Below are 23,005 nucleotides of genomic sequence, written 5' to 3' on the forward strand. Positions count from 1 at the left end.
CTCAAACCAAAACTTTAGGATTCAAGTTGGAAAAGATAAAAATGAGAAAATTCCAAAAAATGTCACTTTTCACAACCATTTTATACTCATAAAAATGAAAGAATCTCTCATAAAAAGCTCGTGCCGTCACATTACTCAATTGACTTTTGACGTTATTTTAACATCTTGAACCAAGCAATTTTGATACAATCTCACCTGTTTGATGTATCGAACATCGATTACGATCCATCGAACAGTTCTATTTCTTTACTAAGTTGTCAAAAGTGCGAAAAACGTGCAACCGATCCAAAGCGCCTACATCAAGGTTTTCATATTTTCATATTTTCATATTTTCATATTTTCATATTTTCATATTTTCATATTTTCATATTTTCATATTTTCATATTTTCATATTTTCATATTTTCATATTTTCATATTTTCATATTTTCCTACTTTCATACTGCAGATACTGATACTGATAACGCTTAAGATGTGATTTGTCTCAAGTAGATTATTTTTTCTCTTTTTTCCCCTGTGTTTTTTATGAGTGGTAGTTTTTTGTGCATCGATAAACATTAATATCTTGTCCAGGAGTTACTTTCAATAATTTCCGTTTCACAAATCACGTTCCGCGTGAAATTTGGATGAAAAAACAAATTTTGGTCCATGCGCTTTCCGAACTCTATCGCTGAATCATAGCCTGTAATCATAACTGTAAGTCGCTGAAGACTCAACTGAACTCCCAAAGAGAAATATCTGCCCGATAAAGAAAGAGGCCTATCAAACTTACATTCATTCTTTGACGAAAATGGCGACAATTTGCTGGCGAGTAGCTGTTGAACAACTGCTACCTTGTTCACTATATTTGTTATCAAATGGTCACTTGCATACTGTGCAGTAAGCTGTAAAAAAAGGAAGAATTTATAATAGGTCGAAGTCCCTGGATCTTACTTTTGGTGGTGACCCAAGCAAGTACGTGTACACTCTATGTGCCCCTAGCTATGCGCTATTCTCTGCCTGTCGTGCCTGTCGCGTGTTACGCAATGCGTATTCAAAACTATCCCTTAGACAGAGTTTTTGTCTATCTTTCTTCCTCTCGTTTCTTCTGTCTCTTTCTTAATTTCAACTTGAGAAACATTTGAGTCTTAAGCTGATGCTTGGATACAATCAGACGCACCATCACATTTATTTAATATCCTTCTTATCTGTGCCTCAGATGGACGATGCAACACATCCTCAGAGTTGCACATGCGTGGTTTCTGTGCCATCAACTTCAATTCGGGTTTACCACCCTATAGGGTGGTAAACTCGATATATAAACTCGATAGGTATACCTAAGAAGATTACTTGATTATGGCTCCAGTTCCCGGGGGTCGTGGTGAAATTCTAAGATCTTTTACATGAAGTGTATCGTCTCACATCAACTGTATTCTGGCGTGTCGAATCAAGAGTGTTGTGCTTTTTTCAAGAACTACTCGTCTACTCACTTATTCGTTCTGTCTACCCTTGCTCTCCCACAATATCTGTTTTTATTTGATTTATTTTTGCTATTTTGAATGCTACTATATCTTGAGTGTACGACTTGCAAAAATCCTCTTCCTAACATGTGCGACAATGCCACATCCCTGCAAAAATTCCTTGCCACTGCCTCATTACGGGAATCCATTAAAAATAGTGTGGGATAGCTATGCCCTCGTGGCAAAATTACGAATTAAACACTATTGTAAGATATAGTCTTTATTTGTATCGAAAGACGTATTTTATATTTTGAAAATAGGCATTTTATTTTGTAATTAACACATCATAAAATATGATATTTTTCCCATTATTTCCAGGGTGTAGGATAGGTAGATAACGGCAAAATTTTCGGCAAAAATGTGAAAGAGTAAAATGTTGACAAGAGTTATTGAAATTTCTCAATTTAGATATGTCGATTTGTGTGGAGGATGGCCAATTATGCCTAAATTTAAGAAATAAGTGCAGTATTATTACTGTGTAGAATTAGTATTTTATACTGTGTAAACTGTAATTTTCATGCCAAAATATTAACTGTTCATTGATGTTTGGATAGGAGCAATCCTATTCAAGAAGGAAAGGAGAGAAGACGAAAAGACAAGACGATAGCTAGGCAGCCATGATGAATCTGTATTGGGTTGGATGGCTTCCGGCCGTCCTCGGTCACAGTAGTGTACAGGAGAGCACAGCGCTCTCTATATGAGATATGATATACTATCATAACAACTTCCCCCTTTTTTTTTTTTTTACAAACAAAAAAAAATACAATAAACAGATTGGTTTTATACAATTTAATTAGTTTTATAATCTTTAAGATACGCTGGAGGTTTCCTTTCGCGTTGACTATTTCAAACATTTGGGCTACTTTTATTAGCATTTGCACGATCTCTTCCTATATTTGGTCTTGAGGGCTAAGGTTGAGTTGGTGCAATATCCAACTCTGATAGATCTACTGACACAATGTTGTTAGAGGGACCTACAATAATATTATCAATATTTTCCGGGGTTAAATTGAATAGATATGATAAGTCTTCTTCAGCCGAGAGATATTCTTTTTCCGACGTTGGAGTTTGGGGGAGGTGTTGCGATTGACATTCTTCAATTAGTATAAAATCATTTTCATAACAATTAGCCGATTTTTCTTGGAGTTTAGGTGTGAGCGTTTGATCAACTTCACGCTTTTTATCATGATTAGGCGCTATTCTTTTTTTAGGTTTGATGAATACTCTATTTCTTCGGTATTGTTTACCTGCTTCATTTACAATGTCATACGAGCGCGGTTGTTTACATTTTTTTACAATGCAACCTTTCTCCCACTCAGCATTCCATGATTTTTTGAAATAAACTGGATCACCTATTTTTAACTCGGAGAGTTTTCCTTTGCCTTTGTGATATTTTTTCATTTCCTTAATGTTATCTGATTTCAATTTGTGAAACATAGTATAAGGGATTGGCTTTGATTGGAGGTTTGACTTTTGAACAAACAATTTAGTTCTTAGGTTTCTAGACATTAAGAGATTTGACGGGGATGGCATTTTTCCTTTGGGTGTATTTCTAAAATTAAGAAGAGCAACATAAGGATCTTGGTTTGCTTTGAAGCATTTTTTAAGCATTTTCTTCAGAGTTTGTACGTTTCGTTCAACCAGTCCATTTGATTTAGGATATTTTGGACTCGATGTTTCGTTAACGATTGACCATTCACAAAATTTTTGAAATTCTTTAGATTGAAAAGGAGAGCCATTGTCAGAAAAGATTATTTCTGGAATGCCATACCTAGCAAACATAGATTTGAGTTGAACAATTAGTGTATTTGCTTTAGTATTGTTAATTTGGATTAACTCAGGAAATTGCGAATAATAATCTATTACCACCAGGTACAAGTTTTTGTTTAATTCCATGAAATCCATGCCAAGTTTTTGCCATGGGTATTCTGCTATTTTATGAGGCAGCAAAATTTCCGCTCTGTTGTTATTCTGAAACATATTACAAATATGGCATTGCTGTACTAGTTCAGATATTTCTTTAGACATATTTGGCCAGAATACTAATCCTCTAGCTTGACTTAAACTTCTTTCTACTCCAAAATGGCTTTCATGATCTAACTAATAAAAGGGAAATACATTGATCATACACTCATCCATCACGCTCGCCTCCCTGCTCCCACCGGTCGGAATCGGTGCGAACTTAGCCGTTCGACGGGTACTGTCCCCGGAGGAGTGCAATAAGCTTTCTTTTCGCGATCCGCCCGTCCGTTCGCGAGTAACCGCGGTCGGAAGTCGCGGATATTCCCGTAAGCCCGTGTGTGTTGGAAAGAGAGACGTAGCAGTGCGGGTATATTTCCTGACGCGGCCGTTGCCGGGTGGCCGTCGGATACCTTTAGCTGCGCGCGTAATTGGCCCTTGATTTCCGCTGTTCTATGCTATGAACGGCAACACTGCGGGCCTTTCTATGTTTCATCCGATTATCAGCTGATGAAAGTTTTTGAGCTTTCTTATGTTTCCATAGATATTCTTCTACGCTTACTGCTCGTATATTTATTCGCCTTCCCCCCTCCCCACGAACGTTTTTACTTTGTTTTTACTTTGTTTTTTTTTTTTTTTTTTTTTTTTTTTAAACTGAGCAGCTGATGAAAATAACATATTTTTGAATGTTTTGGGTCAGTTATTTTCCATTATCTGAACTTTAGTTGTTGCTTTCATAGTGGTTTTCTAGTGTAATCATGGATTTCCTAACTATTTCTGAACTTTAGTTGTTGCTTTCATAGTGGGTTTGTTGTGTAATCATGGATTTTTTAATTCTTAATTCCAGTGGAACTCAATTTAACTGTATCACTATTCATACATTCACTTATCATTATTCATAAACGTGATGATACGGTGAAATGAATAAGTGAAATAAATAAAGGATATGATTCTCTGCAATATCCACTTATTTTTTGGTTTGGAGAGAATGGCTATTCTATTGATATTTTTCAAAAGGATCCTATTTCAAAAAAGGATTTGAAAAAAACAGTTTCATGTGCTAATTTTTATGCTTACCGCATTATGATTAGACAGAATGATGGAAACAATAGGCTTTTATTTTGTCGTAATTTATTTAATCAATTTTTAGTAGATATGTTTGCAAAAATTGAAACGGAAAGGCTGAGATACATAAGAAATAACCAAAAAAAATTAAGAGTCGAACAGTATATCCATTTGCAAGATGCAATTCAGCATTTTAACTTAAATGATATAGGCAAAGCGGTAATTTTGCTATCATCGTTCACGAGTGGGCCTCGATACATGCACGAGCGTTGCCAAGATGCAATGACTTTTGTCAGAGCTTATGGAAAACCCGATCTTTTTATTACGCATACTTGCAATCCAAATTGGTCTGATATTACTGATAATTTAATGAAAAATCAAAAACCACATCACAGGCATGATTTAATTTCACGTGTTTTTCAACTAAATGTTAAAAGTTTGATGAAATTTATTGTAAAAGGAAAACTATTCGGATCTGTAAAATGTTTCATGTATACTATTGAATGGCAAAAAAGGGGTCTTCCGCATGTTCACATTTTACTGTGGTTGGTAGAAAAGCTTCGACCTAATGATGTAGATAAAATTGTGTGTGCTGAAATTCCAGATCCAAATGAGGATCCAAAATTATATGAGATAGTAAAACGATTTATGATTCATGGACCTTGCGGTATTTCAAATCAAAATTGTTACTGCATGGTTAAAGGTTTTTGTAGTAAACGTTTTCCTAAGCCTTTCATTAAAGAAACGCAAACTGGTGATTACAATTACACGCAATATAGGCGATTATCACCAGAAGAAGGTGGTTTTACAGTTACTATTCGTGGAATTGAACTTGATAATAGATGGGTTGTTCCTTACAATCCAGTTTTGTCTCGAACTTTCAAAACCCATACAAATGTGGAGCATTGTGGGTCTGTAAAATCAATAAAATATCTTTGTAAATACATAATGAAAGGAAGTGATCAAGCAGTATTCACAATAGAGAATGAATTTGATGAGGTTGAGAAGTATGTTACGGGGAGATACATCAGCAGTTCAGAGGCTTCTTGGCGTATATTGTGCTTTCCTATTCATGAAAGGTTTCCATCAGTTTTTAATTTAAGTGTTCATTTAGAAAATGGACAGAGAGTTTATTTTGATCCAGCTTCATCAAAAGAAGAAATAATCAAACCAAAAGATTCCACTTTAATGGCTTTTTTTAATCTTTGCAAAACAGATGAATTTGCTAAAACACTCTTATATAATGAAGTGCCTCAATATTATATTTGGAAAAATAATAAATTTTTGCGACGAAAGCAAGGGGACGATGTAAATTTATGGCCTGGCGTAAAAAAATCTACGTGTTTAGGTAGAGTTTACACTGCTCATCCGAATAATGCAGAATGTTATTATCTTCGAATGTTACTGCATAAAATTCGGGGACCTTCTTCCTCCATTGATTTAAAGACAGTTGATGGAATCATATGTGATACTTTTCAGTCTGCATGTTTATCTTTAGGTTTGCTAGAAAATGACAATCAATGGTATGAAGCTTTAGAAGAAGCTGCTTTATCTGCATCTTCAAAAAAATTGAGAGAATTGTTTGCTATCATTTTATCTTACTGCAATGTTTCAGACCCTCTTAGTCTTTGGAACAAAACCAAAGACATATTTTTTGATGATATTGAAAAAAAATATATGGCGAATATAGATCACGCATCAAAAACAGATGAAATCATGAAAAAAAACGTTGAAAATACTTGTTTATTAATGATAAATGAATTGCTCACTAATTTATCAGGAAATTCATTGGATCATTATGGGCTTCCAAAACCTTCCATTACAAATCCAGAAAAAATCGATTTACATCTTTTAAATACGACATCTTTTGATATTGATAAAACTGCACACAACCTAAAAATTTTTTTTTCCTAAATTTAGGCATTTTTTTTACTTCTTCCAACTCTGTGAAGAAACACTCCTCCTCCAGTCAATCTATTTTTTGACTACTCTTTCGCAAAGTACATTTACAGAAGGTTTGCTCCAGAATGAACAGTTCAGATTCGTGGTCTTTATTATTATAACGCTTATTTCGAAAAGCAATTATTACATTGTTTAATTCTACTGACTTTCAACATCGATTATACTCTCGGCAAATTCTGCAGCAGCGTTTCAAACGTTGACTCTAATGATTCCAGCAGCAATCCGATGTCTAGGGATTTATCCCTAGATTTAGGGATTTTCCGGTATTTCCAGGGATTTAAAAATTTCAGGAAATCTAGGGTTTTTTTTGATAATGTAAAGTTAGCAAAAAACGAATTTTTAACCTCAATTCTAGCTTCGACAATCGAAAACATTTTTTCCTCTATATTTTGTAAGCCTTTTTGGCAACACTATTTTCCGCGTAAATAAGCCGAAAATAAAACGATTGCGTCACTAGATAACTTGACAATCAACTACATTCAACAGTAAAAAAACAATAATAAGAACTCAAATAATATTCTTTTATTTTATTTGTCTGGATTAGCACTGCTTTCAAAAACAACAAAAATAAAACGAGCCATTCAGATTTAAATAATGCAAATTGATACATAGAATGAAGTCATGATTATTCAATAAAAATGACGCTTTTTGCAAAATATAGGGATTTTTTACTTTCTTGGTATAACTGAGCAAATCTAGAGATTTAAGGATTTTTAGTGAAATTTAAGGATTTTGTTTTCCTTGCTAGGGACTTAACATCAGAACAAAGGCTTTCAGTTTCGTCCATAATTTCGAAATGGAACCTAATGCCGGACTTACTGTAACACCTCCATTCCTCAATCCCAGAGAGAAATACACCTCTATTCTTAACTCAATACAAATATACAAATTGGTAAGTGAGTGCTTTAGTCTCCTGAAAACAAAATTGCGAAACTTAAAATTGGAAAAAAAGGATAAGTAACTGAAAAAATGGATCCAATTGATGCGATATGTCGCATGCCGTTCTAACACAAAATATGGCGTCTATCGAATCACCTTAACTAAATAAAATTCCCAAATTTTCAACTCTCAAATTATCAACTATCAACTAACAAATTTCAAACTATCAAATTTCAAACCATCATTTCCAACAATAACAAAAATGATTGTAATATACATATAATGTAATGAAATACACACGCTCTAATCATTTAATTTGTATTACCTTTATGTTATATACATACATTATACTATTTTTATAATAAATTTTGCCAACATGCTTTTCAATTCATTCTACAACATTTCATTCCGACGTGGTAATAAAAACTTATAATGCCCCTAATACATTATAATTAATTACAATAGTAATGCCGCATTATAATGTGGTATTATACATCGAAACGATTCATGTTCTACTAATTATTGATTATTGTGAGTGGCGTGGCGTGAAGTGCGATGTATCGATTGTTGTGCCATTTAAACCTACGGTACAGAATCGATTATTAAGGTGTTCACTGCGAACACCCTGTTTATTGATCTTTTTCCATAAGATTAAATGGCATAACAATCGATATATCGCAAAGCACGCCACGCCACTGTTAAAGATCATGATAGCTCAAGAGTAAATACTCTTGGTCTATTAACACAGCTAGATTGCGTCATTTAAATCGAATTCACCTCCGAAGTTGACAAAAAAGTCCACAAAATTTTTTTATGGTGCTAAATGAAATTGAGCAGGAATGAGTCTCCTAAAAACAAGTTCTTTTTTGTTTTATCTTCAATGAGATTCATTACTATCAAAATTGAAAGCTGATAATGAAACTAATCTTTTTTTAAAATTTTTAGCTCAAACTTAAGAATTCACAAGCATGCTTTTTTCTAAAAAAGTACGTTTTTAAATAAAAAGTATTTATTAGGTACACAACTTGTTCAGAATTTACGATATTTACAATATGCTATATTTTAGACTAAGGCTACGACTTGGGGCTAAACTCACGGAAATAAGTTGTGACCCGGGACAGATATGTATATATACTATATTACTACACAAATATGTCCAATTGTACACATCATCTGAATAAAATATAAAGAAAATTAAGTAAAATCTCAGGAGATAAATTCTGATAAAAAATTTATCACATCGAAATTCGTCGCACATTTTTTTCCATTCTCAAAGTATAGAACTGTTTAGTTCATGTTGTTTTTTCCCCATAAAATTGTATTTTTTTTTTCTTACCGATGGTGCGTGTAATGTGAACACAAGCAGGACGAAGCGACCTGGACTCATGTCAATAATCGAGTGTGCTTTTGAGACTGAGGTGCGATTTGCATTATTAATGAACAACACGGATTAAACGAAACTACATTCTCACACTGAAATGAAATTTTGATATTCCATATGTGTTAAAATGGTATTTCATCGCTGAAACCATGGATCTAGAACGTCTACATAGTGCACGAAACAACCGAACTGTTACTGAAAGACTATATCCTACCGATTGTGAATATATTTATGACGGAATTTTTCATTATATGTTCAGAATCGAACACTGAAAAAAAAAAGGGTCAGATTTTAGCCGAACTGGTCAGTTCAGCGGCGATTAGGCTAATAGGCAAACTGTTTGAAGTAGGAAACAAAATCTTTGAGCTCCTAGCATAACCAAGTTTATATACTATCTAAACCTCATTTTAGATTCATCACAAACCTAAAAGTTTATGTTGTATCTAAACCACTTCTAGGTAGTATCTGAACTAGTTCGGCTATAATCCAAACTGGCCATATACCGTCACAAACTGTTTAGGCAGGTGCAGTGACGAATCACGTGCGTTTAAAAAAGTCCGTTACTTTTTCAGTCTCAGTTGAAATGCTAATGGCGTCGCGAGTCGGTCGTATCGAGTCGGTTAACGAATTAAAAGTAATAAAAATTGATTATCTCAAGTGCTGTGCTATTTCAAATTCACCGCTCATTCGGAATCGTCAGTGGCGCTCTCTGAAGGCAGTAGAACTTAACTCTCAGTCAGTCAGTGCTGTTGATCTCAACAGAAACTGATATCTCCATCCCGGTGGGTGAGTCAAGGTAATATGTTACTAATTCTTTGATCATTAAACGAGACACATCCGAAAACATCATTACTGTTCTATTAATCTTTCAAGTAAAGCCGTATTCCTTCGTCCAAGAGTGTAGATGTTTAACTAATCTGTTCGTTCGAGCGGCGTGCTGCGTGACAAGAATTCGCGTTCGAAACCGGAGGACTTTAGTCTGCCAGTGATTCTTATCATCAGTTTGTTAAATCAAGAAACATCAGCATTATCCAAATCATCATTTGATCGCTCGATATCGGTGCTATTGTTTTAATACATGGGATAGTAACAGTGTGTACCTATCTATGAGTCGCTCCTAATTAGAATCAGGACCTCATGTATGTATCAAAGCTCAATATTTTGGTTTCTTTCAGCGGCACATAGATTTTAAGGTGACAATTTTTTCTCAGGTAGCTCATCTGTAATATTTTTAACTTCGTATAACAACTGAGAAATCAATTCACATCTCCGCTCAGCGCCAGAACACAATTGTTTATTTTTCATTAAAGCTAACCTCAAAATATATTTTCATTCTTTATCCGCCTTGGTTTTTCATAACAGTCACTGCGGATCCAATATATCCATGAAATGAACTGTATTTTGTAGGAAGGTACCAAGTCGCATCAAAATCAAATTCAGGCAAAGAGGTTCGAAGTTTTACCACTTCATATGACTCAACCAGAGATTAGTTCTGGAGGAATTCTTTCGAAGGCTGCCCTGAAATCATTTTATTTCGACTCATTTCTCCATCTTCTTTAGAATATCGATCCATCAAACCTGCTTAGTTCAACATTATAGTTTCTAGCTCTTTACTGCAATTAAATTGCGGAACTATAATTTGACAGTTAGCAGAATATCCTTCAGTGTACCCACACTTCCAACCTGCAGAACTTACTTCGCAGATAACTGAACAACAATGATTCGTCCGTCCGGAGGAGAAGTTCGTAAGTACTTAGGTACATATACACCTACTAGCAACTTTACATATCTAGCCCCATTTTCAGTTGCAATATTAATAATATGTTTCATTTTCATGGAACCGGTTATGACTCCAGGTTTGTCTTCCTATAAGCTGTGTTTTTCTGTGCCCATTATTCAGGAGTCAAGAATAGAGGATTAGAAGTCTGGAGAAGAACCGATCCATTTAATGCTACATCATTAGCATGTCCAAAATTTTAATTTCCAGAGAATTATGTGGTGATGAAAAGCCAGAGCCCTGTTATCCTCTGATTTCTTGTATTTTAATGATTTGAGTTTAGGTATCAGATTTGTAATGGGTGGGTAGTGTACCTATTTGATCGATTGATGATAAAAAAATTGATGGATGCTTGTCCTACTTTCAATTTAAATTCACAAGTACCTGTTAAATGAATTCATAACGAAAATCAATAATTTCAGTGATATTATTTTGATGCTGTCTACATACACTGGGTTCTTATTCCGTGCCAGGATTGTTATCATTTACCAAAAAATACCTTGAAACCGAGCAAAAGATTTTTTCTGGTATGACCTTTTGGAACTGCATAATAAGGGAATAATGTGTGTTTAGAATTTGACTAGGCATTCTATCCACTTTCCCCCCTTGTAAGCTAATATTTTTTAATTAAGACCTTCATCATTTTTTCCTATTTTAGAGAGAGTAAGGAAATGCTGATTATAACAAAATTTGAGGAACAATTACTTTCATCCCTGTTGAATGAAAAAAAATAAAACGAAGCACCTACCTTAAAAAAAAAAATAAATAAAGTAAAAAATACAATGAAGTAAAAAATAAAATAAAGTAAATTCATAAAATAAAGTAAATTAATAATATTAAGTAAATAAATAAAATAAAGTAAATTAATAAAATAAAGTCAATAAATAAATAAAGTAAATACATAAAACACCTGAAGTCTAAAGAAAATCAACTAAAAAAACAAAATGAAGTAAAACAAATGACGTAAAATAATATAATGAAGTGAAAAAATAAAATGAAGTAAAATAATGCATTAAAATAAGAATCGAATAAAAGCTATGTAAATTGGTCAAGATATCCTGGTTGTCCTATCAATTGGAAGCTAAATGCGGGTTTTTCGTCCCCGCTACTCAAGTTCTCGGCATGGCTCAATAGGTAGGATCCTCGTCTTCGGTTAGGAAGGTCCCAGGTTCAATTCCCGACGTAGGCAAAAAAAATTCTGCACGTAAATATCGAGAAATGTGCCTCCAAATGTCTCGTGGACCTTATTTATCGCGGTTTTAGACATTATTTCCGTATATAATCCATTTTGGGGGGCTCTTTTCAACTGTCTCCTGGCTACAAACCCCAAAATTTGCTGCCGATGCTCCAATTTAGCGATCCAAACCAGGTTTAGATTTATGCCGAACTAGTTTAGATATTACCTAAACTCGAGTCAGCGTACTACCCAAAATAGGGTTTGCCTACTATCCAAAATAACTAGCTGGGGCCATATCAGCTATCCGGAGTTGGTGTTGTACACCGATATTCCGGCAAAAATCCAAACCCTTTTTTTTCAGTGAAGACATGCGCGCACAGTAGCAATTATTTCTATTACTTTTAAAAAAGGGCAACGAAAAAATCCATCAACCTTCTTCTAGTGCTCAAATGGAACTAAAAACTGCACGAGATGCCAAAAAAAGAGCTCTAAGAGGAAAATTGTGAGCGCAAAGTCGAAATCGAGAAAATCTATTCAAGGCATTTGTGTGAAAATCGCATGTAGAATGGTCCTTTCATGAGCTTTGCAAATACCAAACTGGAGGATCATGATTCGTGCGTATGGCATGACAACATATCAAGCTTTTTTGACGCATAGTATAGCCACACGATTCTCCTTCGAATTACAGGAAACTCATAAGGTTGGACGTAGGTTTGGAGTTTTTAATCATCTTTTTTTTCACTATGCTCATTACTGAGACACTTTGATTTTTCCCCCCTCTGACATCGGGCATTTTGATTCCATGAAATTCCAAAATCAATTTTGGATTCCACGAAACCAAGCATGTCTGACTTGTGACATTTAGAATCGACCATGCGAAAAAGCTCGTGAATTTTTTTTTCTTTTCAGAAGAATAGTTTCATATCTTCAATCATTCACGAATATCAACTCATTTGAGATGAAACGAACCATAGATAGATCTAGACTCTTAAACCCGGGATGGGGGGGGGGGTTAGGGGCACAAGGGGTTCCGAGGGACTTCACCCGGAATATTTCTGAAATTTTAAAGCGTCTAAATTACAGTTTGAGCCAATTTCTTCATGTTAATTACCAGATATGAACGTTTTTCCTTCTTCTTTCCTCTGTTTCTTCCTTCTTTCTTTCATCTCTTTTCTCCTCCTTATTTTGGGGCAAAATGGGCAGGGAAGGGGGGGGGGGGGGGCGCACGCTCCCTGGATCCGCCAATGGAATAAACCATCTGTTAAGTGTGTCCTCATCTCAACGTGTGACCCCCTCATAATTTTAAATGTTACTCATGATCATTCACAATGAAACTGAAATTACGAAGATTCAAGTTCAAGCAATCAATCTGAGAAAGTATTTTGCTCCTTATTTTGAAATTACGGCGAATTCCGTCATATATTGGAAAATTAAGCAATTTAAAAAGTCTACATCATCAGCGTCTGCAGCCTCCTGTTTCTATCATATGGCCACCTAATAATGATTGCGAAAAAAACGATATAAGAAAAACATTAACAAGAAGAAAATAGTGCACTCGAGGATAGTGGAGAGGGGGAAAGAAAACGAGAGGGGGGGGAAGGGGATTGAGCGGGCATTAATGAAAGAGACAAGGGGATAAAATGATAAATGTGAATCTGTGCTTAAGTCTGTACGAGGTGGTGTTGGCACTTTATACGAGTCTGTGATTAAGGCAGGCCGCCCCGACATGCTTCCGATCGGTGCGATGCTTTGCAGTTCAGCCAGCATCTACAGGGTCGTGCTTTAAAATAAATTCTTATTTCAAGTACATTTTCTCAAAGTGACGACAGTTTTTCAAAATATTAAAATTATCCCAGAGCGAAAAAAAAAAAAAAAAAAAAAAAAAAAACCTGGAAGGTAAAGGGATAAAAATACTTCAGGCGTACTGTAGAATTCAAGAAGGTATCGATTCTATCAAAATTTTAGAGAGAAAAAATTGTCAATTTGGTATCATTTCATGAACTTTCATGAGCTTTTCAAGCTTTTCAAACTCAATTTTTCATGCTTTTCATGAACTGAAGTCAAAAGCTTTTGTGAAAAAAGTGGGATTGGTACTCGAAATTTGAGGAGTCGAGAAACAATTGGACTGCAGTTTACAATTTGGAACTATAAATTTTGGTCCAGTTTAAAAACAACGTATGTGCCATTACTTTCCCTATGCACATACGTGTTTTTTCAGATGAGCCAGACTTTATAGTTTCAAATTGCAAAATGCAATCCAATTGGTTTTCATTACTTTTCAAGAAAAGACTATAATAGTTTTCTTTATTTGATGCTGATTTAAAACCGAAAGGGTTTTAAATATCAACGCATAGTCCAATAGAATATGCGAACTATACGCCTTTTTTTCTTTTTTCCCCCTCTAACTAGTTCGTGCGTTAATTAATCTTTTTCTGATTCTTCATGACATCCAAGAATGTGAATTTCAGTTGCAAACCCTGAATTCTAGCAAAGGCGTAGGTTCCTCATTGCGAACTATATTTTTCTAAGACGAGAAGACAGTTTTATATAATTTCTATCCTGATTTCATAGCTTTTTAACTGATTTTCGTCACGAGACTGGTCAAAACTTTTCAATTTCAATAATATGTATATATAGTTTACATGCCAGCACATCTCGCTGGACTCTAGACAGAAGAACGTAACTAAACCTCAACGCTGCAAAATTTCTGCTCGCAAATTAAATTTTTGGAATGAAACTGTTCAATCTTCTAAACCGAGAATTCACCGACAGTTCTTCAATTTACTGTCAAAAATCAGTAAAACATTCCAAAGTTGTAGTATTTTCAAAATTTAAATACATTGAATCGTTTTGCAGCCTCGGAACATAGTTACGTTCGAGAGAACGTAACCTTAATTGTCATTTTGGTGTTTGAATAATACTCAGCTCTGTATTAACTAATTGCGTGCTATAATAATGACACTACGAGCTTATGACGTTCGCATTTTGTGAGCAACACACTATAGAGGATCCATGCGCGTTCGAAGATGCACGGCGCAGAATGTGCATGAGGTGCAAGCTCCACTTTGTTGCACACCTCTCGTATTAAAAGGCTGAGAGCGTGTGAGAGAGTAGCTTTGTTTTTATTTTTCAGAGGAGAAGACACATTGGCTTTAGCCGCAGAAGGAAAAAGAAAAATAATTTGTGGGTTTCGAACTAATTCATCATCAACACACCGGGTTAGTCTCTAATTATCTATCACGCCGCCGCTCAACGATGCCAAGTTTCAGATCAGGCTTGATTTGGGCTTTTTTCAGATGGTTCAGCGAACTCTAATTGAGTTTTTGTCCTATCATGAAACTTGAATAGTGGTTTATAGAAAAAGTATGATGTAATAAAAGGGAAGATGCTTTCAGCAGAGGTCAGTCCCTTTTGCAAGAGTCGCGTTTGAATAGATGCATTTATATTAGCAAAAAATTAAAATATCCGCTTATACTCAAGAATGTACGCCCAGTATACATAGTGATATTGCCATTAAAATAACACCATCATTGCTTATTTAGATGGTAAAATCTAACAAGTTGGTTATTTTCAATCATACATTTAGAGTTTCCAGAACAAATATTCATTAATTGCTATGATACCAATATGGAAGATACCATGACATGAGTTAGTATAATTTGGTTAGAGGCACTTTCTGACTGACTATTCAGAAATAGCAAAATTGTTTCTAAGGGAATACAGAGGTCTTTTCTGCCTTTAGTTTCCAGGGTATCCTAGAGAAAATTCCTTGTGCAGCAATATTTATCAGCCTAAGGAATTTTAGGTCCCGTTTTGTCTATAAACCATGCCTATTAAGTATTTAAATGAAGCCCTATCTAATAATTCTGGTACTGATTCCGATTTTCTATATAGAAATATTTCATTGGAATGAAAAAAATGCACCTAAACACAGCAGTACACTTCCAAATTGCCTTATAGAAGCAAGGCACTTTTGGAAAATGGAGACAGCTGCTACTTGAAGACATCATTGTGTTTTAGAGGGAAAATAACTCGTATCAATTGATTCCGGGAGTAAAAACTTCACATCTTAGAAGATATGAAATTCCCTGCTGATCCACAATGCAACATCTAAATGCATCATTGCGACCATTTCGGGGGGCCCCATTAAAACCCAAATGGCTTATCGGGCGCGGCAAGAGGGTGTCTAAGAAGGGGTCCAGGAAGGGTTTTTTTTTTTTTTTGGTTTTTTTGTTTTCAACGAGCGAGAGAACTTTCATATTTTTACGCATATGTATGTATCGGTCTACGTGTGCGATGTGGCAACTATGCTGCGTTCCTATTGATGCCACAAGATAACTCTCTTGGCAGTCCTCGCGACTTGCCCCTTCCGATCGCCGTGATACATTTAGACTCTATTACAAAAACATAAATTATAATGATTTTTTCATATACCTTCAATGAAGCAACTAATACTTGGAGTCTTTTCTCTCCGCGCGGTTCGGACGCCTTCCAGTGGTCCAAAAACACTGCTCGGATTTTTTCGTACGTGCCGTTGAGGTTAAAAAAATTATTCAAAAGAGACACAGCTTAAAACAAACGGGTCAATTTTCTGTCAATTATTAGTTTTAAGAGTTTTATGTTGCACATTATCTGCAGAGTCATCCGGATTGTTGGATAAAAATGCATCAGTGATACACGGGCTCTCTTTTAAAAAAATAAAAAGAAAAGGTGTGGGGGAAATGCAAAAGAAAGAAATAATAGGCAGAAGGATAGTAGAAAAAGGATCAGAAAATTGGAAGAGAAACGCGACAAAAACTAGAGAGAAATACAAACGATGAAGAAGCAGGATTAAAGTACAACTGATGTAGGAATGAGAAATAAAAAGGTTCTCGATGCAGCGAGAATGTGAGGAAAAAGAAGATGAAAGTCCTACTCTTAAAAGTTCCATGCAATCGTTTACAAACTTCTTTCATGACATGTGCGAGTCGAACATAAAATAAAGTAAAAAATAAATATGCATTACTGTAATATTTTTCAGAGAAAATGTAATGCTCTGAAATGCTCTCCTCAGTTTTGTGAAGCAAATTCGTATGTAAGCACATCACAAGTTACACTAGCCATTTTAATATTTCACATGACGCACCTACACAAATTGTTATTAATATTATTTTTTAAGATTCAAAGCGAATTTTCTTTGTCGCATTTCGACGGTGAAACTACCAAACCACGTATCTCGGTTTGCGACGTCGCAGACTTCCTGTCATACTTTATTTTTTAAATGAAAAGCTACTTAACGTCCAGTCTTGAAAATGTCCGTGATTTTTCCTCTTCGTGCGGAGAAAATTCTGTGAAAATTTCAAGGAATGATATTGATTTGGTCTACTTCAAAAAAATAAAATGTGAGCGGAGATTTTTAAACACCGCAAACGAGATACGTGGTTTGGTAGTTTCACCGTCGATTTACTAAAGTTGTATGACATAAACATGTTATGGCTTTAACACTGTAAAGAGCTTAAAATTCCTAATATCAAAATGGCAATAAAAACTCAATTATTGCTGAATAGCTGGGTTAAATGAACATGAATACCAACACGATGTATAATACTGCTACTGGAACTAAATCAAGTCATATGCGAGATTAAATTTTTTCTTTGGAAACCGTGATGATGACATGGAAAAATTTTTGGTGCATGTAAAGAAATGAAATAATATGTGTGATGTATCACTGTTATTTTTTAAAGTAAGGAAATAATTCGATTAGCCGTATCAAAAGAAATAGATAAGTACAGTTTAGATAAGGTTGCAAAGGAAAGTAAAATAGGGGAAGAGGAATGTCTCCTTTAGCTATACACTTAATTCACATGCGATCCGGATTGCGTTAATGATCCAATTATTACTTGCCCAACTTGCAGAACAAGAAGTTTTAAGTATAAGCTCCGAATGCAAATTTATTTTTCCTTATTTATTGCACTTGATGCTAATAAAGCTATAAATTATACAGCCGGAGAAAAAAACTGAATCTAATTACGTCTAATAATCGTCAGATTACGATACATGAGTAATTACGTGGCAGAAGCCATTAGCATTCGCCTATGCTGGCGTGGGGCTCTAATCTTAAATCAGGAGTCAAAACTCCCCACCAGAATCAAAAAAATTCATCGAGCTTCCTCTGAAACGCGCATGAAAATGTGTTTGATATTATTAAAATTACCTTTAGTTGCTCGGGACGCATACCATATGGCAATTAGGGCATGTTTGCGTAAAATTCGAGAGGTCGGCGGACTTAAAGACTATCGAAGACTGGAATCTTGACCAAAAATCCTCGAGCATCTTGAAAATGCGAAACAAGAAAGCAGAGAGAGGGAGATGAAGAAGAAGAAAAGTAGAGTAGCGCTCGGTGGAGGGCGGCTGGGCCCGTGTAAAATATTGTATCACATGGCCCTAAGTGAATAAAATCACTTAGTGTATATTTAATTTCGGGTAATTACAAGCTGGATATTTTACAAAGCAGCGTTGCCAAGGAGAGCCTTCCCTACAAGAAATGATTTTCCTCAGGAGCGGTTATAGAGCTAAAGGCCTCGACGGTACGCCATTTCGGGTGAATAATGTGGTTATGTTGGTTGTGTATATTCCTGGACTGTAGTAACCGTGAGTTTAAACGTCTCCTTTTGCTAACGTAGTGAGAATTTGACATGATTTCCACCGAAAGCACTAGAAGTTCTGAGGCTCGTGTAGCCTCTCAAATCACTTGTCCCAGAGCGCTGGATTCATCTCTTTGGACGGGGAATTTTTCATGTTTACTCACATTATGCGTTTCGATAAAATGAAAATCACTGATTAAAATTTTAATTTTCATTATTATGAGTTTCGTTCCAATAGATAATACAAAGAAAAAAATACTCATTTCTAAAAAATAGCAGAGCTTGGTAAGATTTTGTTCAGGAATATTTCCTACACCAAATATTAAACAACTTATTTGAAGATGAGCGTTCGTATTTTTATAGGTATCATTTACAATATCGAGTACTTAAATTCAAGAATTTGCGCAAATGTTGATGTGATATTGCCTAAGTATTGTTATCCACACTGATCGTGGGATTACTTCCAGATTCCATATTTTCATTATGAAAACACGAATCGAATCAAGTAGCTTGTCTTTGACTTTCGCGGCCTCAAATATCGATTCCGGACACATTTACACGTTATTTTTCTATAAAATAATCTAATGCATTAAGGAAAAACACCGTATGAACATTCGAACGTTGCCAAATTTCTCCGGAAAAAACGTTATTTTTGAGAAGAGTTATAAACAATTTTCCTTTATATTTTCAATTACTTTATGTGAAATTGAATATAAAAATTCTCTAAAAATTGGACGAAACATTTTCACTATTTTCCCTGTAAATTCGGTTTCGTTCGAGGAATTTGGCATCGTCTAAGGTCTTATACGGCGTTCTTCCTTAGCACGGCTGTAATCAGCTCGGAGCCCTGTTTCATGCTGTTCCACTTTTAAAGGTTTGCGCCGCTGACTGCTCTTGTTGCGTTACTCCCGGACCTCACAGAGGCGCGAATAACCGACGGGCATCGTTTAAATTATTCGATGTAATTACAGACGTTTCAAAATTCGTGGTTTCAGTTACAGCGTAAATTATATATCAATAATACTGTTTTAATTTCATCAAATTATTTCTGCCCGTACATGTGAGCGGTTGACTTGGATACTTCTGTCGAATCCCTAATACCTTCGTGTAAAAATTCGTATTACTTATGGACGAGTGTAGCCAAAGTTCGCTTGATAAGATAGTTATTATTTTGGAAAGTCACGTATATATTTTCCCGATAGTTTCTGGTACGCTTGACTGAATTTGAAATATAATATTCTATAACTATCGATAAAAAATTGCAGAATTTAACAAGAAATAACTTACATCAAGGCAGTTCAGTGGCGTGGCGTGGAGGATCAATTATCGATATTTCTCCATTTGAAGCTGTGGTGAAGAATCTATTATGAGGGTGTTCGTTGCGAACACCTTGATAATCGATCCTTTTCCATAGATTTAACCGGCAAATCAATCGATGTATCGGAAAGCACGCCACACCACTGGAAAGCGCACGCTAGCGTGAAGTTTGCCAATTCTTTCATTTTTTCAATATTTATGAAAATTAATATAAGGTTGGAATAAAGATAAAATAAATAAATGCGAAATTTTTAGTGTAAATTTTTCACTTTTCCTTAGGTACGAGACAAGGATTACATGTGAATTCGAAGTAGTGTGTCACGGAGGCATGGGCCCCGGTACCAGGGACCTAGTACCCTCCTCTCCCTCCTTTTGGCGGGCCTATGTGCAAGTAACCTATGCTGCCGCGCTGCGGAAAAACGCCGTATGAACCTTAGTCAGTTGCCAAATTTCCCTTGATCAAACATGAATTTTCAGGACCACTCGAGAATATTTTCCGTCCAATTTTTCAGAGAATTTTCTTCGTAATTAGATCTAAATCGTTTGAAAATTTCAAGAGAAAATACTCCTAACTATCCTCAAAAATATACATCATATTGGAGGGAATTTGGCAACTCTGGAATGTCCTTACGGCGTTCTCCTTGGTACGGCACAAAGTGGATCGAGTCAATTAGAGAGGTCGGACATGAAATTTTATACTAAAACTGCAAATTTTGATGTATATTTCGTCACATTTTAAATTATAAGGAATGATTCTAGCAGAAAATTTCCCGAGAAAACTAATGGAACCACTTTTAGAACCTCGAAGTCCTTTATAAACGGAGTTATAAGCTTTAAAGTTTCCAAAATTTGTCCGACCTCTCCTATTGACTCGATCCACTGTGCGGCAGTATGAGACGACCACGTTTTCTCTTGGCGACGATGAGTGCATTTTCGCTCTGTGCGCGTCTTCATTGAAAGATCTAAAGGTTCGGCATGTCCCGTCTGAAGGGTTGCGGTCGGGTGAGAGATGAAGGGTATATTAATTTGATCGAGCGAGGAAGGAACAGAACAGAGGGACCGGCGCGGCGGCAGTGGCGGCGCCTACCCTGCGGTTATCACACAGTAATTAGTTTAGGATATCGGTGCCGGGTGTCGGTGCCGGTGCCTGGCTTGGCTTGTGGGTGCTCCTCTTCGCCGCGGCTACCTACGACTACAACTACATCCAGCCTGGTGAAAAGGTGCCTCCATCCACTCAACAGCACTCGCTGAAAACATTAAGGATTTCATTACCTCCCGATAATTTATGGGTTCTTGCTCATTCCGTATTCAAATTTTTCACTCCCGAGGCCAGATACTCCCGGATGAATCGCTGAGGATTCCTTCGCCGCGCCAGAACGGGATGAGCTGTGGGTCATGTTGGCGCGGAAGAGAACTTGAGTGTTTTTATGAACTGATTGTGAGTGGACTTTGGTGTAAATAAAAATATGAAATGAATTGATACACAATATTTTACTATGCTCGCCGAAGAGGCACGATCGGCTCTATTTTTGAGCTTTTACTTTTTGTCGACGGGATGGTGAGATAGTGCAAAGTCCGTACTCTCCTGTGTAAAAACAAAGCCAAGAGTTCAAAAAATAGAGGAAGAGTTACGAAATTAACTCTGAAGAGTTCATAGTGTATAATACCAAGAACCCCAGGAACGAAAAACCTAGGCAGGTGCATTGGAATGCCTCTGAAATTCTAAATATAGGTAATTATAAAGGTTGTTTTTTTTTGTTTTGATTTTTTCCCCTCTTTCTTTACTCATCTATTACAAATCCCAGTTTTCTACAAAGAAAAAAAAAAATAAAAAGACGAAAAAATAGGAAAAAGTGTTTGGTCAACTCAATTTGCATCATGGTGTGGTAAAATTGTGAAAAAATGTGTGTGTAAAATGCAATACAGACACGATGAATTTTCACTGCTCTTTTGCCAATGTTCATGCTTGCTCCTTCTTTCTTTGAAGTCTTCAACGTGTTTTGCATATTCTAAAAGAGAGATCCTTTTTCATCCCCTCTCTAAGGGAGCAGAAGCTACACACACATGCGACTAATGATTCTTTCCGGGGTTGAAAGTTCAAATTAAATGATTTCAATGTAAATCTCAAACTTTTAATTCTTAGGCATTAGTGGATTCCGAACTTTTTCAACATTTTCGATATGCTTTGCGCAAAAATTGAATGATGAAATATACATTTCAGTGCTTTACTTCACCCTGTTTAGTGGTCCCCCAATTATTCTCCATCATACTTACTGAAAGTTCATTCCTTGAGCGGAAGAGGAAGAATCAACCAATTATTTTTTCCGGGCGATTGAAAGTTTAAATCAACTGATTCTGATGCAGACTACAAACTTTTAGTTCTTAGGCATTAATTGATTCAGAACTTTTCCAAAATTTCCAATATGCTTTGCGCAAAAATTGAATGATAAAATATACATTTCAGTGCTTTACTTCTAACCCTGTTTAGTGGTCCCCCGATTATTATCCATCATACTCATACGTACTGAAAGTTCATCCCCTGAGCCGGAGAAGACGAGGAAGGCGGGAAAGTATAAAGGCAGAGACAGAGCTTATCGGAGAAAGATATGAAGCAAGAGACTAATTTCACAGAGAAACCCTCACAATGAAAAGAAACGTGAGACGAAAGCTCGCTCGGATCAGGAGCCGGGGGTCGAGGGGGAGGGGGGGAGGGCAGAGGCGCATGCGGCCAGGTCTCTTTCGGAGAAGATGAAACAAAAGCCGGACCGCGAGGCCGGCGCGCATGCTCGCGAGCGCAAAAAAGAGGAGGGCACGAAAAAAGTCAAACAGGGAATGACAGGGACGGCGCGAATAAGATTTGAATGAATAATAAAATACGAGCAGGTTTACAAAGTATAGGAGCAAGTCTCGCAGGGAATCGCGGGATATTTATAACAGCACCGCCCATGCGGTAATTGGATGCTTGTCGCAATTAAGGCTCCGATCGGTGTGAATACACCTTCGCCGCGGTTATTGATGATTGTTTAAGTGCCGATGCTCGACGCTCCGCGGTCGTGCCGCCGCCATCGCCGCGCGGTGTGAAAACCCCTCTCTAATCGAATTTCAGTAATTAAACACATTTCGGGGCCAGGCTCCGTGGCAAACGGAGCCGGCACGGGGGGAGGGGAAGGGGAGGGGCAGTCGGCCGCCTCTGTAACTCTGTAAGTGTGCGCCCGGCCCAATCATCTTTTTCTAATTCTTTCAATATCCCATAAATATTGGATCGCGGCGCGGCGATTAAGGCTAATTTAGAGGAAGTGCCGGTAAGGGGGCAGCGTGCACTTTGGCCGTTTTCATCTAGATGCAATGCATCTCCCGGCCCACGGCG

At 36.4% G+C, this 23,005-nt stretch overlaps 1 protein-coding gene across 4 annotated transcripts in view; it reads right to left on the minus strand.

The window, feature by feature from the left end:
* LOC109029578 (protein phosphatase 1L) overlaps positions 1 to 4,102 on the minus strand; it is a 48,738-nt gene extending 44,636 nt beyond the window's left edge. For 2 of the 4 annotated variants that reach the window (XR_011900307.1, XR_011900306.1), the window contains exon 1: positions 772 to 4,102. The gene's annotated coding sequence lies outside the window, so the exon portion shown is untranslated. The remainder of the gene's footprint in view (positions 1 to 771) is intronic. The other 2 variants (XM_072303006.1, XM_072303005.1) reach the window with 2 other exon arrangements.
* Positions 4,103 to 23,005: the final 18,903 nt, after the last annotated feature.

Source organism: Bemisia tabaci, chromosome 7 (genome assembly GCF_918797505.1).
Source record: "Bemisia tabaci chromosome 7, PGI_BMITA_v3".
NCBI classification, from domain to species: domain Eukaryota; kingdom Metazoa; phylum Arthropoda; class Insecta; order Hemiptera; family Aleyrodidae; genus Bemisia; species Bemisia tabaci.